This window comes from Pleurodeles waltl, chromosome 3_1 (assembly GCF_031143425.1).
Source record: "Pleurodeles waltl isolate 20211129_DDA chromosome 3_1, aPleWal1.hap1.20221129, whole genome shotgun sequence".
NCBI classification, from domain to species: domain Eukaryota; kingdom Metazoa; phylum Chordata; class Amphibia; order Caudata; family Salamandridae; genus Pleurodeles; species Pleurodeles waltl.
The window spans coordinates 1,465,017,954-1,465,038,415 of record NC_090440.1 but is presented as its reverse complement, the minus strand read 5'-3'; the positions used below and the strand labels follow the sequence as shown (position 1 = coordinate 1,465,038,415).

The window sequence follows — 20,462 nt, the reverse complement described above, 5'->3', positions numbered from 1 at the left end:
ATCACACTTCCATTGCTCCTATCCTTATGTGGCTTAACGAATGATCATCTCTACGCGTGTTTCGATTAAATCACCTTTCCCAGGAATGCCACATAATTGATCCCGTAATTCAGTCAAGGTACCAATGAGGAATGGAATCCAGAGCTCAAAATTAAATGAAAGCAACCAAAAATGACAACCATGGAAAAAATCTCAAGGAATCTCAAAAGGACGTCAAAGCGTATAGTCTCTCTAATGGGTTTGTATCTCTGTCCCTAGTCACAGTTCTAGCACATACAGTACTCTCCTCGTATAGGGAGTATAATAGCATATGATCCTTTTCTTGCTGCCTGTGGATCCAATAATTTAGTGTCCTTTTGAGATTTATGCTATTTATGATGTGCTGGAAAAACTGGAATCTCATAGGTTAACCGCTCTTATCTCCCCTTACTCTCCATACCCATCTGAACTGCATGATGTGTTTAGAGTGAGTTTGGACTTTTCTGTTATGGTTGGGGGAACATTTTCCTAGCATCATCATCATAAGACTTTATTTAGGCCACACGGGCCATAAAAGTGCATAGCAAATACAAAAAATAAATATATATAATAATAAAATCATTACAATACATTTTGTAAAAAGAGTAAAAAACCTAAAAACCTGAATACTCCTCATAAGTATTCTTCAGTACATAATTATATATACAAATGCATTATGTCAGTGTAGATACATTTTTGGCTCTAAGAATACATCTTGCTCCAAGAAACTTTGCAACGGCAGTAACCAATGCCAAATGAGTAACTGATCTAAGGATTCGAAGAGCAACATACGAACTCCAACAACTTACAGGCAGGAGCAAGCCATTTCCTGTGAGGGGTTGTATAAGGAGGGCAAACAAATAAACATGAGGCAGATTTTCAGTAGGAGCATTACAAGCTGGACAAGTGGTCACCCCCTCAGATGACCAATGACTGGTAAATGATCTTAATGGTAAGGTTTCTACATGAAACTGGAAGTACAACTTCCTTTCTTTGGTAACCAGAATTACATCCCAATAAGCCTTGTATTTACACATATCTTTCTGGCCAATAAAATGTGTGATAATTTAGAGTGAAGTGCTGCCCCCACCACCTCAGAGCCTATCGCCATCCAGGACTGTTTTTTAAGGTCCGGTTTCAATGGAAAGGGAGCAGTACTTGGAGAATCTGAAAGTTCACTGAGCCCAGGCATGTAAAGTGACTGTTTAATGTATCTGAGCCAAGGAATGCTAAGGGAGCGATCAGTTCCATTATTGCCTGCAGGGCAAGCTCTGATGTAGGCCAAAGCCACCTCCAGTACAAAAGAGGGCATAAGCGGGCCTTATAATCTATGCTCTTAATGCCTAGGTCCTTAAAAAGAGGGGGCAACAGAGTGCTCAGAGGAAGAGAAACAAGCTTTCTTAGGAAGGTATTCTCAACAGTAGATATTTCTTGGGCTTTGGCATGGCCCCATAATTCTGCACCATAAAGAGCAGAGCTCACAACCTTGTCTTCATAGATCTGGCGTACTGGACGAATCAGCTTAGTATAAGAAAGGCCAAAATCCTTAATTAAAACCCCTGTAATTTGCCTTTGCTTAAACACCTGCTTAGCGATGTGTGGCTTCCAAGACATGTTCTCCGATAGCATTAGGCCAAGAAAGCTAAACGATTTCACCGCCTCAAGTGGAGTACCTCCAAGTGTAACCTTCCCTTTAAAAGATCTATGGGGATTGAACGTCATCATTTTGGTTTTGGAGGTATTGATTTCCAATACCTGAGCGGAACAGAATTCCTGAAAACACGTAAGGAGTTTCAGTAAACTACTCGGGTCTTAGATATCAAAAGGGTGTCATCTGCAAATATCAAGACTGGGACTTTGTGTACCTAAAATGGTGCATCTGCCTCCATCCTGAGTAAAGAAGAAACAATGTCATTAATATATAAAGAGAACAGAGTTGGAGCAACGACACACCCTTGGTGTACTTCCCTTGATACTAGAATTTTATCAGTTAGCTACCCCAAATCACCCTACCTAACACGTGCATAGTTGCCCTTATGGAGCCGTACTAGCAAGGAAAGAATGTGGGTGGGGATTGCCATCCCAGAGAGAACTTCCCACATCTTTTTGTGAGGCACTAAGTCAGACGCAGATTTCAAATCAACAAAGGCAACGTACAGATTCCCCTTTACCAATAAAAAACATCTTCCAAAATAGAAGCAAAAACCTTAAGGCTTGATCAATATGGAAGTTTTCTTGCGAAAGCCAGCTTGCAGTGGGTTAAGGATATTACACTCCAACATCCAGTCCTTAATCTTCCCCAAAAGGCAGTGGCAGAAAACGCTCTACACACAGTCCAGTAGGCTAATTGGTCTATAGTTGCAAGGTAGGACTCTATATCACCCTTTTTGAAAATGGGAACTACAACATCACCCTTCCACAACTCTGGAATTGGTGCCCCTGCCGGTATTTCATTAGATATGATAGTATGGTATCTCAGTCAGATTTCAATATCCGTTAGGAACAAATCTGCTGGAACGCCATCTGGGCCAGACGCTCTGCCGCGCTTTAAGGTACCTAGTGAGTGCAATACGTCTGAAAGAGTAAACAATTTTAGCAGTAAATGGCTCGGAGTTTGGTCAGTAATGGTACTAGAGACCTTTGGGCAGTATACTGAGATGATCATCTGAATACATTCAGCTAAAGTGGTCTACCTATTCTGCTACAGCAATGTTCATTGTAACATTCAGTGCACTGTTATCAGGGCCTCGGGCAGCCAAAGACCAGAACCCCTACTTTTTGAGAAGCTACCCTGGACATAGATGTAATGTTAACACGATTGGCTAGATGATGCTGTCCTGAGTCGACTGATGAGATCTATCAGGAGAAGAGGAGTAGGGAGACACAATGTCACAGGGAGTGGGAACACCAGTACCAGAGCCAATTACGTCATATGCAGGAGTAGCCTGAGATGGTAGGTCTAAAGGGGACCCATGCAGTACAACATGTCAATCGTTCACATTTAAATCAGATGATCTACACCCCAAATGAGGGGTAAGCTGAACCTTTCGATGTCAGAAGAGCCTAGGATATTTCAACTGAATGTAACAATACCTTGTTCTAGCATCTAGGTCCACCAAATTGCCTACATACTCGTCCCTAAATGTTAACTCAATTATATCATAGTGTGTATCAGGATCAGGCCTTCTAACTGCCTCAATTATATCCTCATATATCACAGAGTAACAACCTCTCACATGACGGATCCAATGAATCGTTTTATTTCTGACAGTTTCTCCCCCTTCCCTAAAAGCCGCTGGACATAATTTTGGCACATTACCATCAAGACAGTATTGGTAGATTGGGACCAATCGGCAGTAGGGTGTATAATACAATTGGATACATTGTCATCCACGGATTTAGAAAATCGACAGCAGGCCTTAACCAAGCCCAGACCATTACATGTGGGAACCTGTCTAGAGTTCCTAGTCCTTCCACCGGCTGCATAGTGGCCATCACAGGGAACTGAGCGGACGGCGGCAGGACAGGTAACACAAGTATGATTCTTATTGTAAGCAGATGGAGACAATTTAGGCGATGGAGCCAAGAGGCCTAAAGAACTGTGCGTGGAACTATGGACACAATCAAAGATGGATGTCGCATCTTTTGACAATAACTGTTTAACCATAGTTCTTAAGATATTTACCATAGATTTAAGCTCAGCCACCTCACACTTTAGATCTTGTATGTGGTAGGTGTACTGGGCTTCAGACATGATAGGGTTTATGTTTGCATCTAGTACCACGCCTGCCATGGTACCGATGTCAGGATCATCATGTGGATCTGAAAAATCATTTAAAGGGCTAAAGCGATTGCTACAATAAAGGGCATCACTATCAACATACGATGGCTCATCCGCCAGTACTGAGGAAATGTGGGTGATTGCATCCCCCCACCCTATGGGAGCTGAATCCTGTGTCTCTGGTTTTTTAAACATATCTGGAATTTTCCTGTGATACGCACCCAAGCTGGAGTCTGTGCACTCTGGGTGCCTTCAGAGAGATTATCAGGCAGAGAGGATAATATTTCCTCACATTCAACCAGGAGATTATCAATCATTTCCATTACACAATTATTTGCTGCATGCTTCTGCTTCTTGTATTTTTTTTCTTATGCAACATCCCAACCCCGCCCTCTGTCGCTTTCCTTTCACCCATCAGTAATACTATATTCAATATAAGGGTGGGCCATTGACGATCACATGGGTCAATAATACAGTCCCGGTTATAAATGCAACAGCACAGTGGGACCTAAAAAGAATCCGCTTCAAAAAAACAAAAAACTTTAGGGGGCTGGCCCAGCTCAGCCTCCTTTGGGCTCTGATGGGCTTAGGCGGCCCGCCCCGTGCTGTGGGAGAATGAAAGCGCTTATGAGCGTGAGTCTGTGCCGGTGGGCCTGGGATAACCTCCTGGGGCCCTGGGCCTGCTGGGACCTGTAGCTTCCCCACAAGACTGGATATGGTTTGGCTTGGCACACCGTGAGGTGTTGCAAAATGTGCATTCTCGCTGGAGGAGGCACCGCCCCTGCTTAGAGTCGTAGAAGGGAACGGTAGCCCCGGTTTCCTTTGAAACGTTCCCTGCTACACTGAAAGAGGAAAATCGTCCAAAGGCAGACTGAGCAGAGGGAGGAGCCATTTCATTGTCCTAGCATGTTAACCTGTACTTGTTTTGCTGGAATGCACAACCTCCTGTGAATTTTGGACAACTAGCTCCACACTGTCTTTTACGTATTTAAAATGTAAATATTTTAACCAAACATATACCCTTGGACTGCATTTCAAACATGCCCTAAACCTTTGGTTCCATAAAGTGATTCATCCAAATCAGCTAAATAAAGGATTTATGTTTCATCATATGTTGATGATATCCTTTATTGGGATGGGAGTGTCCATTGCATGGTAAAAAGGTTGTGTGCTCTTGCATATGAAGCTGGTATCCTGATTTTTAGTGTGCCTTTGGTGTTCTGCTAGCCTAGAGTGTTCGCAGAGCCCTGAGCCTATCCATGACTATGCAAGATCTAGGACCCGTTCTGTGACTGGGTGGGGTACACCAAGTAAAGTCCGCTAGGGCATCCTGGTGCTGAGTATGTGTGTGTGCCTAGCCCTGCCTGTCGTAGTTCGGTTAATTGAAAAGCCAGATCTTCAGCTTCTTGTGGAATTCAAGATGAAAGGGAGGTCACCCCACACTTTAGGAGTGATATAAGAGAATGCTTGTCCTCCTGGTCTTGTTCGGTTTATGCATGGGATGTTGGCGAGTAGGAATCCTGCGGAGCGGAGGAGACTGAATGGTTGGTGGAAGGGGATGCAACCGTTCAGGTAGGTGGGGCCTGTTGTGGAGTGTCTTGAATGCGTATGTGAGGAGTTTGAATTGAGTGCTTTTGTGTAGTGGAAGCCAGTGGAGCTCCCTGAGGTGTGGTGTAATGAGAGTTCTGTGTAGGAGGTTGTGGAGGAGTCTAACTGCCAAGTTCTTCATTGTTTGTACTCTTCTAGTGAGTTGCTTGGTGATCGTGGTGTAGAGGGTGTTTCCATATTCAAACCTGCTGGTGACTAAGGCATGGGTGAGGTTGCTTGAGGCCATTTGAAGGTCTCCCTCAGCATCTTCAGAGTGTGGAATCAGGATGCAGTGACGGCAGTGACTTGCTATATCCAGTCTGCTGTTGATGACTATTCCGAGGTTCCTGGCATGGGTTCTGGATGTTGGTGGTCCAAGTTCGGGCCAGCCACCAATTGGAGTCCCATGGTGAGTTGTTCTTGCCGAAGATCACTCTCTGTCTTGTCCGTGTTGAGCTTAAGAAACTTGGCTTTAATCCAGCTAGCGACTTTGGTCATGCAGGCAGTGATCCTTTTTCTTTTTTGGGGGTTTTGTCCGAGAGACACAGTTTGAGTTGCATGTCATCTGCGTAGGAGAGGATGTTGATGTTATGTGCATTGATGACAATGGCCAGATGGATCATGTATGGAAGTGTTCCTTATAATAGAACTAGTGTCCCTGCCCTGAGTACAGCGCATAAAGCAGTGGTGGCAGTGTGCCCTGTTTTGTGAATCTGTATTGTTAGAAGACTTTTCATGTGTCAGTGACAGCACATTTTACTGAACACCTTCCTGCTTTTATGTGAGAAACCCAGAACCATATGCTGAATCCCATGAGCATGTGGAATGTATTTGTGTGCATTGAGGGCAAGGAGCATCTATGGTAGTATGACCTTGTGGTTTGTAAGTCTGAGAGCAATAAGATTCATTTTAGATGGTCCTGGTTTAACTCGTCAGAAAATGGAGGTTGAGGATAATTTCTTTAGACAGTGGCAGTGGATTTATTACATTCATATGGCTGGAGGGTGGAGACCCAGACACTGAAGTGAGAAGGATGCACACACTTCTCCCTCTATAAATCTTATGAAAACCTTTTTAGCAGTGGAGTTTTTTCTGGGTGCTGCCATTTGGTATATGGAATGGTGAGGAGTCGAGCTGCAGTTTCTGTTGTTAAGGATGAGGGAGTGTCAGGTATGGCTTGCTTTGTTTCTCTGATTGCTACTTCAGTAAGGCTAATGGCAGCCAGGTGCAAAGAACTCTCACTTTGTTGTGCCCTTTTTTGGGCTAGTTCTGCTTGGCTCCTGCCCAATCACTACTTGCTGCTGAGAGACATCACTGCACAAAGGCTATATCTGGCGAGCAGCCTGAAAATGACATTGAAAAAGGAACCAACTCAAACCAGTTCTGAAACCTTAAACAGTGGGTCCACATCCCCTGGCTGGAAGATGTGTATATAAGTGGTATCCGTATTTTGTTTCAATTTCAAGTTGTTCCTGACCAAGATAGGATGTGCTCCACTAAGTACCTAAAGGAAGTTTGTGTGGCCTGTGCTGGAATCTGCCTTACAGCCCATCTTACAGAGCGAGGAGACATCAGGTGAGGTCTGCACTATCTGCGGGAGGCATTGGGCATCTGCCTACTACCTAAAAGTCTTCCTATAGCGGGAGGAAATGAGAATGCCTTGCCCTATAAGAGGAGAGACTATCCAGAAGGAGAAGCCCAGCATGTTCCAGACGTGAGGAACACACAAAGAAAGGGCACTTCCCTAGACCGAAGCTAGGAGCGATCCATATCGTGGGGGTCTCCTGATCTCTCAGCAGCTTCTGTTGTGAACTGCATTAAAACTTTATTAGTACAGTTGTGTCAACTGGCAGCCACTCTTGCCATTGCCAGTACTACCACTCTTGATGCATGACAACGGGAGCTGCATTGCTGCTGAAGTAGAATCTGATTGGCCTGGGAGGCTGCAATTACAAAGGACACATCACAACTGTCAAATCAGCCTGCAGGACGCAGGTTACTTGCCTGGGTACCAGTCTGCACTCTTTTGGGGGGACTATAACTGCTAATGAAGTTGTGGCAGTACTCAAGATGTGCTGTTCTGATCTTGCCCAGTGATTCCCGTTCTGATTCCACCTCTGAGGTACCCGCAGCAAGGGACCCCACTGTGAAGTATGAGACGGAAGTTTCACCCACCACACCATATGAACTGCAACACCATTAAGCAAGTAAATCAAGGCTTAGCCCATGAATGCAACAATGGACTGAATATGCGTTGAGGAATCTGGCGCAAAGACTTTTTGCCTTAGTTAATACTTGTGGATAAAACTAGAGAACTGAGTTGTGCATCGAACTAATGGTGGTAAAAGTGAAGTTATCTGCACCCACCTGTGCCTAATTCCTGCCTCAGCTCACAGTGTACTGAGGACTATAAGCACTAGAGCTGAGAGAGCAGAGAGAGACTATTGAAAGTCGTGGTACAATGCTTACTGGAGATCATAACCAGGATTGCAACACTGCAATTACAATTCTAGTTGAACTGTGTATTATTTAGTTGTTTTATGTTAAAGTACTTTTTTTAGATAAAGGATGAGCAGTGAGCTTGACATTGTTATTGGGTCTGTTGGTTCATTGTTGAGTTTTGAATTCTTGCCCCCCCGACACTACTTTCCTGAGAAGTCTGTGACTGCTTGCCCTCCCTACCCTGATAGTCAAATGTAGAACGGGTTGTACTTAGCCCATTATACAGGGCCACAGTAGAACAGATGCCAAGGCTTCAGTGGCAAACAACCTCAACCACCTCGGTTGGGTCCCAGTACCATCTGTCTGCCATTTTGCCCCACCAAATGCGGGCTGACACCCTTATCATTGGCAAAACCCCTGTTGGGATGCAAAACATTCTTTTAACTGATAGATATCAAATGTTATTAACACATTAGTGACATAGAATTGAGCATATGGTGACTAATTAACCTTTAGTTAGACGTCTAACAGAGAAATTAACATGGAAATGTAAAATTGCAAGTTTAAAAAATGGTGGACCATGTGGCCACCATTCGTATTAAACACTACGTTTTAACATGAAAGATGTTTTGCGTTCATATTAAGTGAAATACTAAAATGGGTTAACCTAAAGTGTGTTCTTGTTAAGGTGAACCTTATAATTGAAGTATTAAATGAATATGAATTAATTATACTTGATGAATTTTATTAATACGAGTTATATGGGTGCAGAAAAATTAAAATTGCTCTAACATGTAAATGTTTGGAATTAATAATTTGCTTTGCATATTTGAACGGAATAGGTTTATTAATGTATTAATTTTATTAATGTGCATTTAGGCTTTCTTAGCTTGACAAGGCCTGAAACGTTCATTTTGCAGCAGTAGTGGAAAATCACTTGTTTATTCTATTCCCTTTGACCCGAAATCTTTTTTCTAAGTTGCTGATGTGATGTTGAGTGTCCTATTGCATTGAAGGCAAGAAACATATTTCAGAATTAACTATGTAGCAATATTTGTTCTAGCTGTCAAACAAGACATGAAAGAGAAAGCTTTCAAGTAACAAAAAACTAGAGAATTTAATATTTTGACAGAACTGTATGAAATCATTGAAATAACAATGCACTTCTGCTGAGAAAATCCGCAATAATTGCAGACTTGGTGGTGCTATCGACAACCACTCAACCCTGAATATGACGCCTGAAATTAGTCCACCTGAAGGACTAATCAAGAGGATTGGGGTTATTTTAATTAGTGAGGAACTTGGAAACTTGGGGTTAGTTAACTCCTGCCTCGAAGCTGTCCTGAACCCTGCCAGAATCTGTCTTCTCGTGCTTGAAATCTGTTGCTGTCATCTTCTGTTCCTTTCAAAGCTTTTGATGAGTTTCCTCCTAGTCTAAATTGCTGCACTTGTTTATGCCGTTCAGTACTAATATGCCCAACTAATTCTGAACTGCTCTCTTGTCCCATGTGCAGCTCGTGTTCTGCACTGTCCTGATGCTGCTGTCAACTGACATCGAGCAAAAGAGTCTGCTCTTGCTGACAAAATATTGCTGTCTACTGTCTCAGGAGGAGAGGTAGAACTAAATGTGGTTTCTTGTTTCCTTTTTCGTTTAGGTACTTAACAGCATAACTTTTATAGCAAGTAGTCTTAGTTAGATGGTTTTTCTAAATTATTTTTGTCCCTTTTTTGGCTTTGGTCCACACGCAAGTTCTAATTTGTGTATTTGATAAGGATGGCCCTGCTCTGAAATAGATTGTTAAAACTGTATTTTGGTGACTTTCTGATGTCACATTCATCTGCTTCTAAATCTGAAATTAATATGTATACTGTACTTTTGCTGATCTGTTATGCTTCTGGAGTGCTTAACAGTATTGATCTTTAGTAGGTTAAATCTTTTCATACGTTTTGTTCAGCCAATGGTTTTCTTGCATGTTTATAAATTAGTTTTGCACATCATATATGTGACATTAATTTTGGTATTGTAATAAAGCTTTGAAATGTATTCAGTTTGGAGTTTTGATTTGATGTTACATTGTCTAGGTGTTCAAAATTGTTAATAGTTTCATGTTATTGATTTGTGATTGAACGGTTCTGACTACTACACTCTTCACCAAGTTGAAGATTCAGTCAACGTCTATTGGTGAGAATGGGGATGGTGTCTCATCATGCGCATTTGTCGTTTCTGAATCGGAGGTGGGAAGCGGACCTCGACGGGCACGTTAGCACAACCAGCATTGGTCGTATGTTGCAGGGTATTAACATGAGTCACACCTGAAAGAAAGCCCCCAATTGTATACGATATGTCCGAGATAACTGAATTCTTTACTGTTCCAAGCAACACAATGAATTTAAATAAAAACAAAACTTTAGTTGTAAAACAGATTCTTGTGTGACATAACAGAAATGGAACCATTACATAATCTATATAATCTATACATGACAGGTTTCTAAAACCTTTTAAAAAGACATTTGAATATAAATGTAGGAGCACTGAGGCTGTCTGGCATTAAATGTACATATTGTCAAATAATTTCCTTCAACACACCTTAAAAGCCATTTTGCAACTGCATTCTGCAACCAAGCAGAACAATTCATATTGAATTGTGTATGGAATTATTACACAAAATCGGAATGCTGTGCTTACAGCGTGGCATTCTTAAGTTCATTGTCAACCTCATGCATTGAGGGAAATCAAGTGAAAGGACATCACTACACAGTCTTCTAAATACAATTTACTGAACAATGTAGACTGGTTGTAATTCCTTTATACTCAGGCCTGGGCTGCCTGGTCAGCAGTGTCCGAAGCATATCTTTTTTTAAACGTGATTTGCTCTTTTCTATAGGCTCAATCATGTCTGCACAAACCTTCTCTTTCAGCATTTAAGTTAAACACACTAAAGAATCACATTCCCTTCAATAAGGTCTCCCTTCAGAAACTCAGATTCTTTTCACAGTTGGAAATCAGAAAAAAAACTGGCAGCAGCAGGGGGGAAAATGGGGCATTCAATACAAGACAGTAAGGATAATTCAAGCTTTATTTTTTGAAGCACATTTATTTTTGTGTAAAGAAAATACAGTATATGGATATTTAACTGGTAAGATGCTGAGTACAAGTTATTGTGTAACAAACACTTTGGGAAATGTTTACTTTTTAAAATATTTTTACTACAATAATTGAGAAGTGTTATTTTTAGTATTGCTTTTATACTTTTGCGGAAATAGCCTAAATCTGTACATTTAACATACATTCTAATAGTTTCATAGGGTCTTCCTCAGTGAGGCATCATTCTACAATGTCTTTCATTCAACTCTGCACCCATGTTTACCTTTGCTTAATCCTTTTTATTATGTGTGCCTTAGCTGGTGTAGCCCCAAGTGCTGAAAATGTAGGCCTTATCCTACCTTTTTAGGTCGCATGCGCAAGCGCTTTGACCTGTTGTAAGTATTGTGTGCTTTTAACCACGCTCATCGCTTTCATTTGTTCCTCGGCTTGTCTTTCAAAAATTGATCTGGCAGAAAGGAGACTTTCCTTGGAGATGGATGACTGGCACCAAGTTTCTGTAGCAAGACGCCTTGGGGGCTCTGGAAGTTGAGATGGTCCAGACAGGGTTGGAGCAAAGTGCCGTTTCAGAAATCCCTCCACCTGTAGAAATGGGAGCTTAAAGTGGGCCTGGACCCTTGAGGAAAAGTAAGAGGCTCCTGATGGCCTCCCCCCGACACCCGGCTTGTACCTTGGATAACTGTAGCTCTCCCCCCAGGAAGTAAAAGTCCCTGAAAAAAGCTGGGAATAAAGGGAATTTGTTGTTACCTGAAAGTAAGATAGGCCCAATAGATGGCTTTGATTTTTGTGGAGTAAACAATCTATTGTTAAAATTCAAGGAGATGATTGAGAACAGTCTGTCCCCAGTTTTGGCGAAATTAATGGCCCTTGAAAAAGCAGTTCTTCGGCTGTGTGAGCGGGAGCGGGAAAAGCCTAGTCAACCAATAGGTGGTCCTGTGGACTCTAGCAGTTCCCACCATTCAAGTGCTTCTGAAGGTGCTCCTTGAGCATTGGAGAAAGCAACACAGCAACCAGCTAACTGTGCAAATTCTGGGGCATTGGGCTTCTGTGTAGAGTCCGATTTGGCCCCTTTAACTGTTCTATCGACAGGTGTGAGGGAGGGCAATATCCCTAGTGACGGTAGGCAACTGGTTTGTGGGCGTGTGGCGAACAGGGGGGTGGATTTTCAACTAAGCAGCAGGAAACAAAATCGGTATCCGGTGTTAGGAGAAGAAGTGTTCGAGAACCACCTTAGTGACAATAACCCCCTCGCAGTCTATTTTTCAGAGTTCCTATGTAAACTAAGACTGGGTGGGCCTGCGCTGGTGAGGATAAAAGACCACGCCAGGAGAGCAGGGTGGAAACAAGTAAATATCCAGCAAGTAGTAGAAATGGTGGTGGGTGACAATCTAAATTTGTTTATGGGTACACTTCTAGTAGAGACCTTCGGTCCAAAGGAAGTAATGGCCGCAATGCTGAAAGTGAACGAAGCTTTTAAGGACTGTTTGTTCTCAGCTGTCCAGTCCCCTGCTAAGCATGTGGGTGGTTGGTTTAGTAAAGACTGCTACAATGCTAAGAAACCCCTGCTTATGGTTCTTAAAGCCCACCCCAGAGATGCCAGGGTTAAGTATAAAAGTGTTCTGAGGGCAAGAAAGCTCAATCTCAAGGAAATTGCCTGAGGGAAATTGGAATGTGCTGTAGAGCTTAAGAACCCTGGCCTGTTTTGTAAGGTCATAAACGGGTTTCCCTAAAACTGAAACTTCAGAGGGTCTGGGCTGTAACATCACTTCTGTTTGGGTGAATCATTTTTGCAAAATGTTCCAGGGGAATCCCTTAAGAGACAACTGGGACAGACAATTTGATGATTCTCCCAATTTAGCGATCAGGTTCACACTCCCTGAGGTTAGGGGGGCGCTCTGTGGCAGTGCTAGCAATAAAGCTCCGGGCCCGGACTTAATTTCCATGGCTCTTTATAAATCTTGCCCACAGTTATGGGCGCCTAGTCTGTTAAATGTTCTTAATGCAGCAGTTACTGTAGGAATCCCTGCCACTTGGAGAGCGGCCTGCATCATTCCAGTCTTTAAAAAGGGGGAGAGAAATGAGCCCAAATCCTATCATCCCATATCCCTTCTTGATTCCTCTGCTAAAGTCATGGGCTGGATTATCCTTAGGCGCATCGAGGCTTGGATGGCTGAAAATGATATTTTGTGCCGGACACAGTATGGTTTTAGGGAAGGGCTTGGCACTCCGGAACAGTGCCTAAACCTGCTGATGGTGATTGGTAAATATACATTAGCCAGAAAAGGGACTTTATATCTTGCCTTTATGGACCTTAGTTGTGCCTTTGATAAGGTAAATCAGGCCAAACTTTGGGAGAGGCATGGATCCCCACATTGTGGAGTTGCTTCGGTACCTCCACTTAGGAACTAATGCTAATGTAAGGGTGGGGATTAATGGGGAATGTTCGGATACTTCTGAGTTAAATAGGGGGGTGCGCCAGGGATGTGTCCTGGCTCCTACTCTTTTCCTTTTGTACACCAACGGATTGTTCGACTTTTAAGTTGAACGTTGTAGGGAGCGCCCAAAATCAATGGCAAATGTGTCCAGGCATTGATCTATGAAGATGATGCAGTGCTTATGGCCCATAATATGAATGGCCTACGTGATGCAGTCAGAGCCTATGATTCCTTTATGTCAGCACTTGATCAAGAGATTAATTGTAAAAAATCACATTTTATGGTCTTTCGGAAGCCTCTTAGTAGGGTGGGGATGCTGAAGGTCAAAGGTCAAGTAATCAGCAAGGTTCAGGATTTCCCCTATTTGGGGGTTGTTTTTGACGATAAAGGCTCCAGGAAACCCTGTATTTCTAGAAGAGGGGTTCTTTTTAATGCTACAGTTGGTGCTACATTTGACTTTGCTGCAAGGGTGGAAAATAAGCCTAGTAAGGCCCTCCTTGAAGTCTATAGGCGTAAATGCCTCCCAGTTCTTCTGTATGGCGCTGCTGTCTGGGGGTATGTGGACACCAGGGCCCCTGCAGTTGAGGAAAATCGTTTTTGTAGAAAGCTATTGGGAGTTGGCCAAAATACTTCTGGTTTTTGCTTACACACGAATTAGCTCTTGAGGTTGTACAAGATACCATCCAGCTTGCTCTGTTCTTGCTATGGATCTCTATTTGTAATGAATGTGCCTCCTTTAACAGAGAGATCCTGCGGGCCTGTGTGGCCTGTGATCAGGTGAAGGATATTCCTTGGCTGATGTATATAAGAAAGGTTACCTATCTGTTAAGGCGTCCGGATATGTTTGAGGCTCCTGAGGGTCTGACTAGCCGTGATAAACACTGGGCCAAGGTTAATTTCCTGAAAATCCTGGGGGCCAAAAGAGAGGCGGTGGCCCTAAGGAACAAATCGGTAAGGGAGTTTTTTATGATAAAGATGGGGGTGGGCCCTGAGCCCTACCGCTTAGAGATAAGGAATGTGAGGGAAAGGTGTCTCATTACGCGATTTCGTCTGGGGATTGTGAGAAGCAACCTATGTTTTGCGCTAGGTCAGTACGATGAAAAATCCATTAGACTTTGCCCCTGAGATGGTGTGCCTTTTAGGTGCCATTTTTTATTCCCCCTGCTGAGGCCAAAGGGTTTTGTGCAATATCGCCCGTCTTTTTTGTGGCTGCGCATGTCTTCTGATGTATAGTTGTGGCGTGGGTTGGGGTCTTCTTTGAAGGGCGCTATTACCTGGCAGAATAAGTTGGAGTATTTTTTAAAGTTCTTACATTTTTTTTTACTTGACTATTTTACTACCTTTTTTAATGATTTTTATGGTATTTAAATACTCGTGGATTATCACCAGTTTTTATGTATTGTATTGTTTATTTATCTTTATGGTTGATTATTTTTCATACCGAATAAAGCGTTTTGGTCATTTGTTCCTGGGCTTGTCTTTCAAAAATCACTTGATGTTATTGGTAAAGGCTTTACGTTTGTCCCGCCTTGAGGGTGTTTTTGTCATGCCCTGCAGACTGCCCTTGTTACATGGATTATTGCAAAATTGCTGATATACATCAGTGTGGGTGAACTATTTTTTTTAATTTTGTCCCTCCCCTTCGTGCTGCATGGTAGACATGGTGCTCACAGCACGAACAGGCACAACAGTGTGAACTCGATTGGCAGTATTGGAGCGCTGGTCAAATTGTTCACAGTTACGTAATCAGTTATTTCTTGTGGCTCTCTCCTTAAAACACTTGAAATTGTTACATGCTTTATGTAAAACCGTAATCCTCAAAGCGAAAGTGTCTCTCCCTGCACAGGGAAGAGCCGATACTACAATATTCTCTGCACTCGGGAAACTTTTACAAAACATTTTTGCTCATAACTCAGCCTGTCGTGGTCCTAGGACAATGGTATCACTTACAAAATATTCACCACAACGTGCTCTTTCTGTCTAGGTCATCTCTGGGTCCCCACACTAGGTTAATGGGGTCCCCAAAGAATAACCCATCCTTCCATTCAGTGTCTTTTTAAGCACTCTCATGTCTGGGAGTTTAATTTTAAAACTGGGAATAGCTTGCGTTATAAGGGCTTTGTTTCTAATATCATTACTATAGGCCTACTACCCCTGAAAATGTGTAATGCCCTATACCCTCTAGGGGCTAAACATAGAAGAAACTAGTGTATTGGCCTTGGGCTTATCATTTTGTCCGACTAATTGTTTAGATTATGTGCAGACTAAAATTGATCTTTTTCAGTTTGTAAGAAAGCTCAAACTGAAAAAATGGTTTCAAACTAGGGTAACGTCACACTCAATGGTAGCAGAAAGGGCCCAAACCAGTAAATTTTTGATTTTGGATATTGATACGTTACATACACTATCCATTTTGGATGGTGACACACAAGCACATTATGATCCTATTATGAATTTGGAGGTTTTGGGCTTAGACATAGATGCTACATGCCCTAGCCCCTTTAAACCTAAATCGACCTTTTTACCGACTATACAAAATGATGCTATTGATGTGTTTGAGAGGGATGTAACCATCCAATTAAAGAAAATCAGGTTCAGTCCGCTAGATAGAAAACTAGACAATCTGTCTCCTAATCAACATACAGCACTGAATACATTAGCTAAAGATCCTAACATCGTAATACGTGAATCTGACAAAGGTGGTAATGTAGTAGTCCTGGACAGGACTCACTACCTGAAGAAGGGAATGAGACAGCTTAGTGTAACAAAATGTTATGTTAAAGTCATACAAGCGGATCTTAAGGGGTCCACTGTGAGATACCATGATATGTTGACAGAATGGAGAGAGGCAGGGTTACTTGAATGGGAAGAATATTATTTTCTTAAGTGTGATCATCCCAAAATACCTGTCTTATACTTGTTACCCAAGCTCCATAAGGATTGTGTCAACCCCCCTGGTAGACCAATTGTGTCCGCGATGTCCTCATTACTGGAGAATACTTCAAGGTATATTGATTATTTTTTACGACCTTTTGTGGAATGTCTGCCCTCATATGTTAAGGATACTACTCATTTCCTGAAATTGATGGACGGCCTACACTGGGATAACAACTTCCTATTATTAACCATGGATGTCACCAGTTTATACACTAGTATCCAACATGATCTGGGCCTCAAGGCTGTGAAACATTATATGAGAGCCCGTTCTATCTCATACTTGAAACACACTGAGATGATTTGTGATATGGTTTGGTATTGTCTCTCTAATAATTTTTTCTTGTTTGATAATACGATATACAAACAACTACAAGGGACAGCAATGGGTACCTGCTTCGCTCCCAGCTATGCAAATTTATTCATGGGCTGGTGGGAGGAGCAGGTATCCCAAGATCTAAAAGATTTTGAAGACAAAGTGGTACTTTGGTGCCGCTATATTGATGAGATCTTTGTAATATGGAAGGGAGATGAGCAATCAGCTAGGGAATTTGTAACGCTGTTGAATTCGAATGAGTTCAATATACAGTTAAGTGCACAGTATAGCAAGGCCACTATTCAATTCTTAGATGTAGAAGTAAGTATTGATAAGATCGTGTGGCAACTAAATTATATAGAAAAGCGACAGCAGGGAATAGCTTGCTGAATGCAGGTAGTGCCCATCCGTCTAATCTCATTAGGAGTATTCCATACGGGGAACTGTTACGGGCTAAAAGAATCTGCAGCAGTAAGGAAAGTTATCAACAAGAGCGTGATGTAATGTGCCAAAGACTCTTAGATAGAGGGTACAGCAACAGGATGATCAGGACAGCAGCTGATAAGGTGGATTCTAAAGAGAGATCGGTTTTGCTGTATTCCCCAAATACAACAAAGGACGATCAGCAACAAATAAGATTCATTACCACCTATTCGAACCAAGCTTTCAAGCTAAGACAAATTTTGAGGAAAAGTTGGCACATTCTACAAACAGACTCCCATTTGAAAAGTGCAGTGCAGGATTCGCCTTCTATTACATTTCAAAGAGGTAGGTCAATACGTGATGACTTAAGTCACAATATGATAATGAGTTCTGACAGCACCAAACAGATTGGGGTCCCCTCACAGGGTTTTTACTGTTGCCAACAGTGTAAAGCTTGTAGATATAGTGTTAACTGTACGGAGGTCACGTGGGGTGATGGGCATAACAAACATCGAATTACAGGATTTTTCAATTGTAATACCGAATACTGCGTGTACTGTTTGAGATGTCCTTGTGATAGGATATATGTGGGCAGTACTATCCACAAAGCTAAACAAAGAGTCCTTGAACATATGAGAGCCATCCGTAACAATGATTGCAATTACCCGGTAGCGAGACACTTTCAAGAGGTACATCAAGGTAATGACAAATTATTGAGCTATCTGGTATGTGATCATGTCAAAAGCAGTATAAAAGGTGGCAATAGACAAAAAACCTTACGTATTTTGGAATCTAAATATATTATCAGGTTTATGACACTCTCGCCTGGAGGGTTAAACTCCAGCGAGGAGATGTGTAGTCATCTAGGCTAATTATCTTCTTTCTGGGTATAAAATGACAGTTATGTAACATATTTTCTTTAGTTTTTGATATATTTGCATGTATTTGCTTTTGTTGGTATTAGTACTGATTTTCTCACTTGTAGGGTTTTTGCTAAATCAATTTTGGGGTCATGGAGTATGAGCACTGGATATATAAAACGCGGCATTTAAGATATAATTATCGGAAAAGTATGATATTTATTTGGTATATAGATTTTAACAACATTATGTAGAATATTCTGAGGACATCAATAAATAAATAATGCAATGCTATATAGGCTGAACAAATATTAAGAGAAGGAATATCAATATAATGTGTAAGCTATATTATGTATAAGAGATCAGCCTAATATGGCCGCCATGTTACTCAAGGAATTCTATGTATATGCTGTGTTTGTCTGTCTTTAGTATTGTTGATTGTAGGTACTTGTATGTTAATTTGCTAAGCTCCCCCATCTGTGAACAAGGCTACGGCTGAAACGCGTTGGGAGGAATTTCGTTGTGAAGAGTAAAAAGCTTTAATTACACTGGAAGTGTCCTGACCTTTCTTGCTATCACAAGAATTTCTTTGCATACATAAATATATATATATATATATATATATATATATATATATATATATATATATATATATATATATATATAAATAAATATTAATTACCCAGTGGCAATTGCCACTGGGTAGTTATAGTTGGGACCTTTTTTTCCATAGGAAATGCCTTTTTTGTGTTGCTAATAACTTAGGCGCTTTTTGATGATTCTCCAGAAAAGTTTCTAATAAAGTGCTATTTTTGACTATTTTGAGCATGGAAAGTTTTTGGGTAATCCATAAAGTGGGGGTAAAATGTGTTTTTTCTGTTTATTTTTCATTTGGAACTTTAGGCACCGCTACAAACCAAACTGCAGAACGGATGTACACTATATTTGGCAGAAAGCTAGATCTTGCTCCAAAAAAGTGTTTTTTGTGGTTTGGTGTAAATCAGTCAAGTAGTTTTTGAGCAATTAATATGCAAAAACTTTGTATATCAAGGGATCCAACAGATCTTCTGCTGAGACTTGATTGTCTGCCACCACATCAATGGGACTTTGGAGGGGGGCAGAGATAGTCGTAAAGGGAGTGGCGCTGGCAGCCCAGATCCCCGAGCCTAAAAAGGCCCGGGGGGCGGGGGTCACTGTTTTGATAAATGGGAGGGAGGCATACAGCCCTTCCTCCCAGAGCTTAATAAATCCCTGGGGGATCCCATCCCTGTGGCCAAGTGAATTATGAGGGAAGATGTGCCCCCACCCCCTTGAGCCTAATTAGGTCCTGGGAGCCATGTGGCCCCCCCTCTCTGAGCAATGCGGCCCCCCCCCTCTGAGCCTTAAAAAGGCCTTTGTGGCCCCACACTCTGGGGCTATGGTGCTAATTAAAAGGGGAGGGGCACACATTCCTCCTCTCTGAGCCTTTAAAAGCCCCAGGGACCCCATCACCCAGGGCCGCTCACTTACTGTGTCCCAGAGAGCCCACACTCAGGGCACACTAGTTTTCCTGTCCACACTACTGCAGGCAAGGAAACATATGTTTGCTCTTGCCTGGCCGGGGCATTTTTAAATTTTCCTCCACATGGGAGCAACCATGTAAATTTTCTCCCAGCCTGTGGGAGATTTAGAAATGCTCCCACCGGCTATGAGAAGACTTCCTGCAGGGGGGTGGAAGTAGGGCCTGGCCTCAAGGCTGACTTTATGCATATTAATTAATAAATCATTACGATAAAAAAAAAGATAGAATTTCACAGAAAAAACAAAGGTTAAGTGTAATGTTAAAGTTAGGTGAAATGTTAAGTAACAACGTAAGGTTTTAAATTCTAAAAAACATAGCAATTCACCAGTTGTAATTATAGTTATTTGAAGTAACTATAGCTTGTGCCCTAAGTTAACTATAACTTGCGCTTTCACCCGGCATTGCTAATTACCTCACATATTATGTTACTCATGACAGCTTCTATAAGATCACTGCAACACTTGTTATGGAATTATTGAAGAGAAAACTGTGCATGGTCAGGGTGCGAGTTATAGTTACCTTAGGGTACGAGTTATATTGAGATGACTACAACTGGTGGATTTCTGTGGTTTTTGGAGTTTAAATCGTTGTTACTAAACATTTCACCTAACTATAATGTTACTTTAATCTTTTTTCTCTCCAGTAAAAATAAATATATATATATATATTTTCACTGAGTGGAATCGTGTGTCATAGTGGATCTGTGAGTGGGTGCGGAAGTGTCTAAGTGGGTGTGTGAGAGATGGATTAAAAGAGAGACAGAAAGAAAGTGAGAGAAAGAGTTAGGCTTTATTATCTCATATACTTAGAATAAGATATTTTTGTTGGATTTAACAAAAAAATGTATTTAATATATTTTAAAAAGTATATATATTTTTTTATTTAAAAAATTTAAAAAAAGGAAAGGAAACTTGACTCGAACCCCCATAGCTCAGACCTTCACACTGAGCTATTAGGCTTTTCTTTTTTTACCTCTTTCTGGGCTTTCTAGTAAAAAAACTT

The 20,462-nt window shown here is 41.7% G+C and overlaps 1 protein-coding gene across 2 annotated transcripts in view; it reads left to right on the top strand.

Moving 5' to 3' along the window:
* Nucleotides 1-20,462, top strand: part of ZRANB3 (zinc finger RANBP2-type containing 3) — a 744,981-nt gene that overhangs the window by 34,964 nt on the left and 689,555 nt on the right. The window lies entirely within an intron of this gene.